Source organism: Bos indicus x Bos taurus, chromosome X, assembly GCF_003369695.1.
Source record: "Bos indicus x Bos taurus breed Angus x Brahman F1 hybrid chromosome X, Bos_hybrid_MaternalHap_v2.0, whole genome shotgun sequence".
NCBI lineage: Eukaryota > Metazoa > Chordata > Mammalia > Artiodactyla > Bovidae > Bos > Bos indicus x Bos taurus.
Window position 1 is genome coordinate 67,556,319 of NC_040105.1, and position 13,318 is coordinate 67,569,636.

Here is a 13,318-nt window from a genome sequence, read left to right on the forward strand (position 1 = left end):
AGTTGCATTTAGAATCAAACCCCATTCCCACCAGAGACGCTCAGAGGGCTGAAACAAACTTTGTGTGCACCAGGACCCAGGGACCCCACAGAGACTGAGATAGAACTGTCTTTGAGCATCTGCTGTAGAGGTACAGGTTGGCGGTGATCTGCCACAGGGACAGGGGCTCTGGGTGTGGGTATGGCATAAGTCCTTTTGGAGGAGGTGGTGATTAACCCCACCATAGAGCTGCCAGAACTTACATAGGACTGGAAAATAGACTCTTGGAGGGCATAACAGAACCTTGTTCACCAGGACCCAGGAGAAAGGAACAGTGACCCCACAGGAGCCTTGCCTGTGGGTGTCCAGGAGTCTCCAGTGAAGGCGTCGGTTGGTGGTGGCCTGCTGCAGGGTTGGGGGCACTGGGTGTAGCAGTACATGCATGGGATCTTTTGAGGGAGGTCACCATTACCTTGAGATTGCATCCAAGTACTGCATTTCAGACTCTTCTGTTGACCATGATGGCTACTCCATTTCTTCTAAGGGATTCCTGCCCGCAGTAGTAGATATAATGGTCATCGGAGTTAAATTCACCCATTCCAGTCCATTTTAGTTTGCTGATTCCTAGAATGTTGACGTTCACTCTTGCCATCTCCTGTTTGACCACTTACAATTTGCCTTGATTCATGGACCTGGCATTCCAGGTTCTTATGCAATATTGCTCTTTACAGCATCAGACCTTGCTTCTATCACCAGTCACATCCACGACTGAGTATTGTTTTTACTTTGGCTCCATCCCTTCATTCTTTCTGGAGTTATTTCTCCACTGATCTCCAGTAGCATATTGGGCACCTAACTGACCTGGGGAGTTCCCCTTTCAGTATCCTATCATTTTGCCTTTTCATACTGTTCATGGGGTTCTCAAGGCAAGAATACTGAAGTGGTTTGCCATTCCCTTCTCCAGTGGCCCACATTCTGTCAGACCTCTCCACCATTACCCACCTGTCTTGGGTGGCCCCACGGGCATGGCTTAGTTTCATTGAGTTAGACAAGGCTGTGGTCCTAGTGTGATTAGATTGACTAGTTTTCTGTGAGTATGGTTTCAGTGTGTCTGTCCTCTGATGCCCTCTTACAACACCTACCCTCTTACTTGGGTTTCTCTTACCTTGGACGTGGGGTATCTCTTCACGGCTACTCCAGCAAAGCGCAGCCGCTGCTCCTTACCTTGGATGAGGAGTATCTCCTCACTGCCGCCCCTCCTGACCTTGAACGTGGAATAGCTCCTCTAGGCCCTCCTGCGCCCGCACAGCCACCGCTCCTTGGAGGTTGATCCTCCCGGCTGCCACCCCTGGCCCCGGACACGGGGTAGCTCCTCTTGGCCGTTCCTGCACCATTGCAGCCTGGCACTCACGGCTGCTGCCCCTGACTTCGGACGTGGGGTAACTCGTCTTGGCCACAGCTGCTTGAGCATGGGATCCTCCCGGCTTCTGCCCCTAACCTCAGATGTGGGGTAGCTCCTCTTGGCCACACTATGTGCACCGTCCCAGCCGCTGCACTGTGTGTGCCGTTGTAATGATCTCTGTTCATTTCCAAGGCAAACCATTCAATGTCACAGTAATCCAAGTCTATGCCCCAACCAGTAATGCTGAATAAGCTGAAGTTGAACGGTTCTATGAAGACCTTCCTTTTAGAACTAACACGCAAAAAAAGATGTCCTTTTCATTATATGGGACTGGAATGCAAAAGTAGGAAGTCAAGAAACACCTGGAGTAACAGGCAAATTTGGCCTTGGAATACGGAATGAAGCAGGGCAAAGACCAGTAGAGTTTTGCCAAGAAAATGAACTAGTCATAGCAAACACCCTCTTCCAACAACGCAAGAGAAGACTCTACACATGGACATCACCAGATGGTCAACACCAAAATCAGGTTGATTATATTCTTTGCAGCCAAAGATGGAAAAGCTCTATACAGTCAACAAAAGCAAGACCAGGAGCTGACTGTGGCTCAGATCATGAACTCCTTATTGCCAAATTCAGGCTGAAATTGAAGAAAGTAGGGAAAACCACTAGACCACTCAGGTATGACCTAAATCAAATCCCTTATGATTATACAGTGGAAGTGAGAAATAGATTTAAGGGACTAGATCTGATAGATAGAGTGCCTGATGATCTATGGACGGAGGTTCATGACATTGTACAGGAGACAGGGATCAAGACCATCCCCATGAAAAAAAAAAATGCAAAAAAGCAAAATGGCTGTCTGAGGAGGCCTTACAAATAGCTGTGAAAAGAAGAGAAGCGAAAAGCAAAGGAGAAAAGGAAAGATATATGCACCTGAATGCAGAGTTCCAAAGAATAGCAAGAAGAGATAAGAAAGCCTTCCTCAGCAATCAGTGCAAAGAAATAGAGGAAAACAATAGAATGGGAAAGACTAGAGATCTCTTTAAGAAAATTAGAGATACCAAGGGAACATTTCATGCAAAGATGGGCTTGATAAAGGACAGAAATGGTATGGACCTAACAGAGGCAGATGATATTAAGAAGAGGTGGCAAGAATACACAAAAAAAGATCTTCACGACCCAGATAATCACTATGGTGTGATCACTCACCTAGAGCCAGACATCCTGGAATGTGAAGTCAAGTGGGCCTTAGAAAGCATCACTACGAACAAAGCTAGTGGAGATGATGGAATTCCAGGTGAGCTATTTCAAATCCTGAAAGATGATGCTGCTGAAGTGTTGCATTCAATATGCCAGCAAATTTGGAAAACCCAGCAGTGGCCACAGGACTGGAAAAGGTCAGTTTTCATTCCAATCCCAAAGAAAGACAATGCCAAAGAATGCTCAAACTACTACACAATTGCACTCATCTCACACGCTAGTAAAGTAATGCTCAAAATTCTCCAAGCCAGGCTTCAGCAATATATGAACCGTGAACTTCCTGATGTTCAAGCTGGTTTTAGAAAAGGCAGAGGAACCAGAGATCAAATAGCCAACATCCGCTGGATCATGGAAAAAGCAAGAGAGTTCCAGAAAAACATCTATTTCTGCTTTATTGACTATGCCAAAGCCTTTGACTGTGTGGATCACAAGAAACTGTGGAAAATCCTGAAAGAGATGGGAATACCAGACCACCTGATCTGCCTCTTGAGAAATTTGTATGCAGGTCAGGAAGCAACAGTTAGAACGTGGACATGGAACAACAGACTGGTTCCAAATAGGAAAAGGAGTATGTCAAGGCTGTATATTGTCACCCTGTTTATTTAATTTATATGCAGAGTACATCATGAGAAACGCTGGGCTGGAAGAGGCACAAGCTGGAATCACGATTGCTGGGAGAAATATCAATAACTTCAAATATGCAGATGACACCACCCTTATGGCAGAAAGGGAAGAAGAATTAAAGAGCCTCTTGATGAAAGTGAAAGAGGAGAGTGAAAATGTTGGCTTAAAGTTCAACATTCAGAAAACGAAGATCATGGCATCTGGTCCTATCACTTCATGGCAAACAGATGGGGAAACAGTGGTTGAGTTTATTTTTGGGGGGCTTCAAAATCACTGCAGCTGGTGACTGCAGCCATGAAATTAAAAGATGCTTACTCCTTGGAAGGAAAGTTATGACCAACCTAGATAGCATATTCAAAAGCAGAGACATTACTTTGTCAACAAAGATCCGTCTAGGTAAGGCTATGGTTTTTCCTGTAGTCATGTATGGATGTGAGAGTTGGACTATAAAGAAAGCTGAGCACTGAAGAATTGATGGTTTTGAACTGTGGTGTTAAAGAAGACTCTCGAGAGTCCCTTGGACTGCAAGAAGGTCCAACCAGTCCATCCTAATGGAGATCAGTCCTGGGTGTTCATTGGAAGGCCTGATGCTGAAGGTGAAACTCCAATACTTTGGCCACGTGATGCGAAGAGCTGATTCATTTGAAAGACCCTGATGCTATAAAGATTGAGGGCAAAAGGTGAAGGGGATGACAGAGGATTAGATGGTTGAATGGCGTCACCAACTCAATGGACATAAGTTTGAGAAAACTCTGAGAGTTGGTGATGGGCAGGGAGGCTTGGCGTGCTGCAGTTCATGGGTTCGCAAAGAGTCAGACACGACTGAGCGATTGAACTGACTGAACTGATAATCCTGAAGACACGTTGGTACATAGCATATATAATTCGTAGCAGAGTTATTCACATCAGCCAAGAGACAGAAGCAACTATAGTGTCCATTGACAGATGAATGGATAATCAAAATTGTTATAAACATGCTATGAATGGTTATGCAGCCATAAAAAGGAAGGAAATTCTGATACATACTGTAACATTAATGAACCTTAAAGACATTATGCTCAGTAAATAATCCAGACACATAAGAGCAAATATTGTACGACTCCACAATATGAAAAGCCAATCTACAGAATGGGAGAGAATATTTGTAAACTGTATGTCTGATAAAGGGTTAATAAAAAATATATAGGGAACTTACAGAATTAATTCAGTAGCAAAAAGAATAATCTGATTAAAAATGGGCAAAGGACTTGAATAGAATTTTTTCCAAAGAAGACATTCAAATGGCTAACAAGTATATGAAAAAGTGTTCAACATCACTAATCATCAGTCAGTTCAGTTCAGTCGCTCAGTCGTGTCCAATTCTTTGCAACCCCATGGACTGCACCATGCCAGGCTTCCCTGTCCATCACCAACTCCTTTCTCAAACTCATGTCCAACGAGTCAGTGATGCCATCCAACCATCTCATCCTCTGTCATCCCCTTCTCCCACCTTCAATCTTTCCCAGCATCAGGGTCTTTTCAAATGAGACAGCTCTTTGCATCAGATGGCCAAAGTATTGGAGTTTCAGCTTCAGCATCAGTCCTTCCAATGAATATTCAGGACTGATTTCCTTTAGGACTGACTGGTTTGATCTTGCAGTCCAAGGGACACTCAAGAGTCTTCTCCAACACCACATTCAAAAGCATCAGTTCTTCGCCAATCAGCTTTCTTTATGGTTCAATTCTCACATCCCCATATGACTACTGGAAAAACCATAGCTTTGACTAGACAGACCTTTGTCGGCAAAGTAATGTCTCCACTTTTTAATATGCTAAGTTGGTCATAGCTTTTCTTCCAAGGATCAAGCATCTTTTTATTTCATGGCTGCAGTCAGCATCTGCAGTGATTTTTGGAGCCCCCCAAAATAAAGTCTGTCACTATTTCCCCATCTATTTGCCATGACGTAATGGGACCAGAGTGCTGAAGAATTAATGCTTTTGAACCGTGGTGTTGGAGAAGACTCTTGAGAGTCCCTTGGACTGCAAGGAGATCCAACCAGTCCATCCTAAAGGAGATCAGTCCTGGGTGTTCATTGGAAGGACTGATGTTGAAGCTGAAACTCCAATACTTGGGCCACCTGATGTGAAGAGCTGACTCATTTGAAAGGACCCTGATGCTGGGAAAGATTGAGGACAGGAGGAGAAGGGGACGACAGAGGATGAAATGGTTGGATGGTATCACCGTCTTAGTGGACATGGGTTTGGATGGACTCCGGGAGTTGGTGATGGACAGGGAGGCCTAGCGTGTTGCGGTTCATGGGGTCGCAAAGAGTAGGACACGACTGAGCAAGTGAACTCAATTCAATGGGACCAGATGCCATGATCTTAGTTTTTTGAATGTTGAGTTTTAAGCCAGCTTTTTCACTTTCCTGTTTCAGTTTCATCAAGAGGCTCTTCAGTTCCTCTTTGCTTTCTGCCGTAAGGATGGTGTCATCTGCATATTTGAGATTATCAGGGAGATGTAAATCAATACTACAATAATACATCACCTCACATCTGTTAGAAAGTCTAATATAGAAAAGACAAAAGATAACAAGTGTTGCTGAGAGAATGGAACCCTTGTACAATGGTGGAAATGTAAATTGGTACAGCCTTTATAGATACACTGTGGAGTTTCTTAAAAAATTAAAAGTAGAACTACTATATGATCAAGCAACCCCAATTCTGGATATACATCCAAGAAAAATAAAAGCAGGATCTTAAAGAGCTACCTGCACCCCCCGTCCAATGCAGCATTATTCACAATAGCCAATTTAAGGAAACAACCTAAATGTTATGGTATCTATATACCATAAAAATGGTATATTACTGGTATAATGAAATATTATTCAGTTATGAAGGGAATCCTGCTGTTTACATCAACAAGGATGAACCTGGAAGGCATTATGCTAAGTGAAAAAAGCTAGATAGGGAAAGACAAATACTGAATGGTATCACCTATATGTAAAATCTAAAAAAAGAAAAGAAAAGCTAATAGAAATAGAGAATAGAATAGCTGTTACCAAGGACTTGGGGGTGGGGGATATGGAAAGATGTTGGACAGAGGGTACAAACATTCAGGTATAAGATGGCTAACTTCTGAGGATCTAATGTACAGAATGGTAACTATAGCTTAACACTACTGTATTGTATACTTTAAATTTGTTGAGAGAGTAGATCTTAAGCATTCTTACACACACAAAAAGGTAACTGTGAGATGATTAGCTTGATTATGGTGACTGTTTTACAATGTGTATAAATCATCAATTAGTACATTTTGAATATATATAATTTTATTTGTCTATTATACCTCAATAAATGGAGAAATAAATGGCAACCCACTCCAGTATTCTTGCCTGGGAAATCCCATGGACAGAGGAGCCCGCCAGCTGCAGTTTATGGGGTTGCAAAAGTGTCAGACATGACTTAACAACTAAACAACAACCTCAATAAAGCTGGGGAAAATGGTTAAGATGGGTAAATATTATGTTATATGTATACTACCACAATTAAAAATAATAGTAAAAGTAATATCTCTAATTGTATCTCTGCTGCTGCTGCTAAGTCGCTTCAGTCGTGTCGGACTCTATGCGACCCCATAGACAGAAGCCCACCAGGTTCCCCCACCCCTGGGATTCTCCAGGCAAGAACACTGGAGTGGGTTGCCATTTCCTTCTCCAATGCATGAGAGTGAAAAGTGAAAGGGAAGTCGCTCAGTCGTGTCCGACTCGTAGCGACCCCATGGATGCAGCCTACCAGGCTCCTCCGTCCATGGGATTTTCCAGGCAAGAGTACTCTAGTAGTGAGTAAATATTGATTTGTTATTATTACTTAAGCTATACATGCTAAAAATATGCTATATGTATGAAATACTTAATGATATTTTTTTGGAAAGCTAGTAGTTTATAAAGATGTTAATTTCCCCTAATTTAGAAATTTAACAGAATCCCAACAGATAGACCTACATGGTTTTTTATTTGATTGTTAATTTTTAAGTAGACAATCGGATTTCTTAGGGAAATATATATATGTAAAAAGATGCAGAAAATATCTGAAAAAGAAAAGCAACTAGGAGGAAATTTTTACTCAGTGCTTTTAACGTTAAAGGGTGTTGGACTTTGACAAATAGCTTTTCTGCATCAATTGAGATAATCATGTGCTTTTCCCTGCTAGCTTTTTTGTGTGTGTTGAACCACTCTTGCATTTCTGGAATATTTCCTACTTGGTCATAGATATAATCATTTCAATACCATACTGGATTATTTTATTGAGGATTTTTGGAACTATACTCATATGGGATATTGATCTGTTATTTTTGTTTCTTGTAATACTTTTATCTGGCTTTAGAATCAGAATAATGCTAGCCTCATAGGATGATTTCCAAAATGTTCCTTCCTCTTCTCTTTTTGGCAGGATTTGAAAAGGATTGGTGTTACTCTGCTTTAAATGTTTGGTAGAATTCACTAGTGAAGTCATCTGGTCCTGGACTTTTCTTTGGAGGCTTTTATTACAAATTCTATCTCTTTATTATTATAGGACTGTTCAGATATTCTATAGTTTGTGTGTTTCTAGGAATTTTTCTATTTCATCTAAGTTATCTATTTTGTTGGCATATAATTGTTCATAGTATTTCCTTATAAATCTTTCAGTTTCTGTAATGTTAGTACTAATGCCCTCATTTTCATTTCCAATTTTTTAGTAATTTGAGTATGCTTTCATTTTTCATAGTCAGCCTAGCTAATATTTTGTCAATTTTATTGAGTTTTTGAAAAAAAAAAAAACTTTAATGTCTATTGATTTTCTCCATTCTCTCTTTCATTTATCACTAACCTTTATTATACCTAGCTTCTGCTATCTTTGGATTTAGTTTTCTCTTCTTTTTCTAGTTCCTTAAAATCAAGCAATGAATTTGAGAACTTTCTTCATTTTTAACATAGGCATTCATAGCTATAAAATTTCCCCTGAGCACTACTTTAACTAAATCTCATAAATTTTTCTATTTTTGCATTCATGAAATTATTTTCTAATTTCTTCTTTGAATCCTTCATTATTTGAGTGTGAATTTCCACAGAGTTGTGAATTTCAAATTTTATTTGTTATTGATTTCTAATTTCATGCTATTGTGGATAGAGGAGATATTTTGAATGATTTCAATCTTTTTTAATGTATAAGACTTGTTTTGTGGTCTAACATGTCTATCCTGGAGAATGTTTCATCTACACTTGGGAAGAACGTATTCTGGTGTTGTCAGGAAGAATGTTATGTACACACTTTTAGGTCTAGTTTGTTTATAGTGTCGTTAAAAAACTCTATATCTTAATAATTTATCAACTGTCCTATTAATTATTGAATGAATTATTGTATTCTTCAACTACTTTTGTAGAAGAGTCTATTTCTTCTTTTAAGTCTGTAAGTTTTTGCTATGTGTTTTTTGGACTTTGTTATTTGGTGTGTATATATATATATATATATATATATATATATATATGTTTATCATTGTTAAATCTTCTCAATAAATTGACCATTTTATCAATATATAATGGCTTTTTAGACTCTCATAAATTTTTATTCTTAAAGCCTACTTTGTTTTATATTCCCAAACTGAAACTCTGTACCAATTCAAGAATAACTCCCCATTTCCCCTTACCTCAGGTCCTGGTAACAATTATTGTACTTTCCAAATTTATGAATTTAATTCTTCTAGGTACATAAATGAAATCATATATTATTTGTCCTTTTAAGTCTGGATTGAAAGTGGAGAGTGAAAAAGTTGGCTTAAAGCTCAACATTCAGAAAACGAAGATCATGGCATCCAGTCCCATCACTTCATGGGAAATAGATGGGGAAACAGTGGAAACAGTGTCAGACTTTATTTTTCTGGGCTCCAAAATCACTGCAGATGGTGACTGCAGCCATGAAATTAAAAGATGCTTATTCCTTGGAAGGAAAGTTATGACCAACCTAGATAGCATGTTCAAAAGCAAAGACATTACTTTGCCAACAAAGGTCCGTCTAGTCAAGGCTATGGTTTTTCCTGTGGTCATGTATGGATGTCAGAGTTGGACTGTGAAGAAGGCTGAGTGCTGAAGAATTGATGCTTTTGAACTGTGGTGTTGGAGAAGACTCTTGAGAGTCCCTTGGACTGCAAGGAGATCCAACCAGTCCATTCTGAAGGAGATCAGCCCTGGGATTTCTTTGGAGGGAATGATGCTAAAGCTGAAACTCCAGTACTTTGGCCACCTCATGCAAAGAGTTGACTCATTGGAAAAAACTCTGATGCTGGGAGGGATTGGGGGCAGGAGGAGAAGGGGACAACAGAGGATGAGATGGTTGGGTGGCATCACTGACTCGATGGATGTGAGTCTGAGTGATCTCCGGGAGTTGGTGATGGACAGGGAGGCCTGGCGTGCTGCGATTCATGGGGTCTCAAAGAGTCAGACACGACTGAGCGACTGATCTGATATTTCACTTAGCATAATATAGTCAAGGTTTATCCATGATGAAGCATGCATCAGAATTTCATTCACTTTTAAGGCTGACTAATATTTCGTCATATGTATATACCACATCATATGTATATACCACATATGTACATACCACAGAAATGGTATGGACCTAACAGAAGCAGAAGATATTAAGAAGAGGTGGCAAGAATACACAGAAGAACTATACAAAAAAGATCTTGATGACCCAGATAACCACGATGGTGTGATCACTCACCGAGAGCCAGACATCCTGGAATGTGAAGTCAAGTGGGGCTTAGGAACTAGGAACAAAGCTAGTTGCGGTGATGGAATTCCAGTTGAGCTATTTCAAATCCTAAAGGATGATGCTGTGAAAGTGTTGTACTCAATAAGCCAGCAAATTTGGAAAACTCAGCAGTGGCCATAGGACTGGAAAAGGTCAGTTTTCACTCCTATCCCCAAAAAAGGCAATGTCAAAGAATGTTCAAACTACTGCATAATTGTACTAATTTCACATGCCACCAAGCTAATCCTCAAAATTATCCAAGCTAGACTTCAACAGTACTTGAACCGTGAACTTCCAGATGTTCAAGCTGGTTTTAGAAAAGGCAGAGTAACCAAATATCGAATTACCAACATCCGTTGGATCATAGAAGAAGCAAGAGGATTCCAGAAAAACATCTACTTATACTTCATTGATTACACTAAAGCCTTTGACTGTGTGGATCACGACAAACTGGAAAATTCATAAAGAGATGGGAATACCTTACCTGCCTCCTGAAAAATCTTCATGCAGGTCAAGAAGCAACAGTTAGAACTGTACATGGAACAACAGACTGGTTCCAAGTTGGGAGAAGAGTATATTAAGGCTGAATATTGTCACCCTGCTTATTTAATTTATATGCAGAGTACATCATGCAAAATGCTGAACAGGGTGTAACTTAAGCTGGAATCAAGATTGCTGGGAGGAATATTGATAACCTCAGATATGCAGATGACAGAAAGTAAAGAAGGACTAAGAGCCTCTTCATGAAAGTGAAAAAGGAGAGTGAAAAAGTAGGCTTAAAACTCAACATTCAGAAAACTAAGATCATGGCATCTGGTCCCATCACTTCATGGCAAATAGATGGGGAAGCAATGGAAACAGTGACAGACTTTATTTTGGGGGCCTCTGTCACTGCAGATGGTGACTGCAGCCATGAAATTAAAAGATGCTTGCTCCTCGAAAGAAAAGCTATGACCAACCTAGACAACATAATAAAAGCAGAGACATTACACTGCCAACAGAAGTCTGTCTAGTCAAAGCTATGGTTTTTCCAGTAGTTACGTATGGATGTGAGAGTTGGACCATAAAGAAAGCTGACTGGTGAAGAATTGATGCTTTTGAACTGTGGGGTTACAGAAGACTCTTGAGAGTCCCTTGGAGTGAAAGGAGATCAAACCAGTCCATCCTAAAGGAAATCAGTCCTGAATATTCATTGGAAGGCCTGATGCTGAAGCTGAAACTCCAATAATTTGGATACCTGATGTGAAGAACTGACTCATCGGAAAAGACCCTGATGCTGGGAAAGATTGAAGGCAGGAGGAGAAGGGGACGACAGAGGATGAGACAGTTTGATGGCATCACTGACTCAATGGACATGAGTTTGATCAAGCTCTGGGAAGTGGTGATGGACAGGGAATCCTGGCATGCTGCACTCCATGGGGTCACAAAGAGTCATACACGACTGAGTGACTGAACTGAAGTGACTGATGGATGTGAGAGTTGGACTATAAAGAAAGCTGAGTGGCGAATAATTGATGCTTTTGAAATGGTGTTGGAGAAGATTCTTGAGAGTCCCTTGGAGTTAAAGGAGATCAAACTAGTCAATCCTAAAGGAAATCAACCCTGAATATTCATTGGAAGGACTTATGCTGAAGCTGAAACTCCAATACTTTGGCCACCTGATGTGAAGAACTGACTCACTGGAAAAGACCCTGATACTGGGAAAGATTGAAGGCAGGAGGAGACGGGGACGACAGAGAATGAGATAGTTGGATGGCATCACTGACTCGATGGACATGAGTTTGGGCAAGCTCCAGGAGTTGGTGATGGACAGGGAAGCCTGGGGTGCTGCAGTCCATGGGGTCGCAAAGAGTCAGACATGGCTGAGCTACTGAACTGAACCAAACTGATACACCACGTTTTGTTTATCCATTGATTTGTCAGTGGAAATTTGGGGTGTTCCTACTTTATGGCCATTGTGAATAATACTGCTATGAACATTGGTGTGCTAATGTCTGAATCTTTGCTTTCAGTCCTTTTGGATATATACCTAGAAGTGAATTTGTTGAATCATATGGTCATTCTATATTTGATTTTCCTAGGAATTGCCATACTGTTTTCCTGCACCACTTTACATCTGCACTACACACAAGGATTCCAATTTCTCTACATCCTCACTAACACTGGTTATTTTCTGTTTTGATTTATTATTTTAAAACAGTATTCATCCTAATTGTTATAAAGTGGTATCTAATTGTGCTTTTGATTTGTACTAATCTAATAATTAGTGATGTTGAGTGTATTTCCGTATGTTTATTGGCCATTAGTGTATCGTCTTTAGAGAAATGTCTAATCAGGTAATTTGCCCTGTGCATTTGTCTTTTAAATTATGTCAGAAAAAGTCAAGATTCAAACCTAAAATACAATACTGACTCATTTCTATTTATATCATACCTTTACCAGTGTTCTTTATCTCTTTGTAGTCTTAGGTTACTATCTGTTTTTTCAGACTGGGTGAAGGTGTGCTAGTGACAATTCTCTTAGCTTTTGCCAAAGAATGTCTGTTTTCTTTTTTGTTGTTGTTTCTCTCTTGGGCCTGCTTTTATGGGGACAACCTAACAGAGGGCACGGGGTATAGAATACTAGGAACAATCCATACATATATATTATACACAGAGAAGCGTTTCTGTAAAGTTGGGCCCCGCCCCCTCCATCTGCTGAGGCTGAGGAGTTAGGTACTGAGTCAGTCAGCTCTTTCAGTGGGTACACGCACATCTGAGGGAAGGAAGAAGGTGCTGAGAAATGCTGATCAATGGCATGATCTATTTACAGGGGATGAGGAAAAGCCAAAATGGAACAAGGGTTATTTTTTCTTTAAAAAAAGAACAAAAACCCAGGCTGAGGCAGGGAAATGGGGAAAAGGTAAAATGAGAGATGGATTCTGAAAGGGAAGGGGACCTGAGAGGGGTCTCACTTCCTTTGGTCAAAGCCCCTTTAAGTTTGGGGTTAAAGTGGGGAAATGGAGTTGATATCACTTAGAAATCAGGCTGCCAGCAGCACAGCTCTGGTCTCCAAAAGATGAAAAATAGTAAAATTTTGTCCTCCAGTCAAAACATTGGAATACTGTGTGTGTGAGTGGGATGAGGCTGAATCTCTGGGATGTCAGTACAAGGCTTCCAAGGTGTGGCCCTGGTAGGGCAGGAAATCTGTCTCTAGGCTGGTAGAGGGCAGGGTGAAGTATTGATGACAGGGGAGGGAGGACAATTGGAGGGGATTAATTATTGTCCAGTGAAGGGATGATTCCTG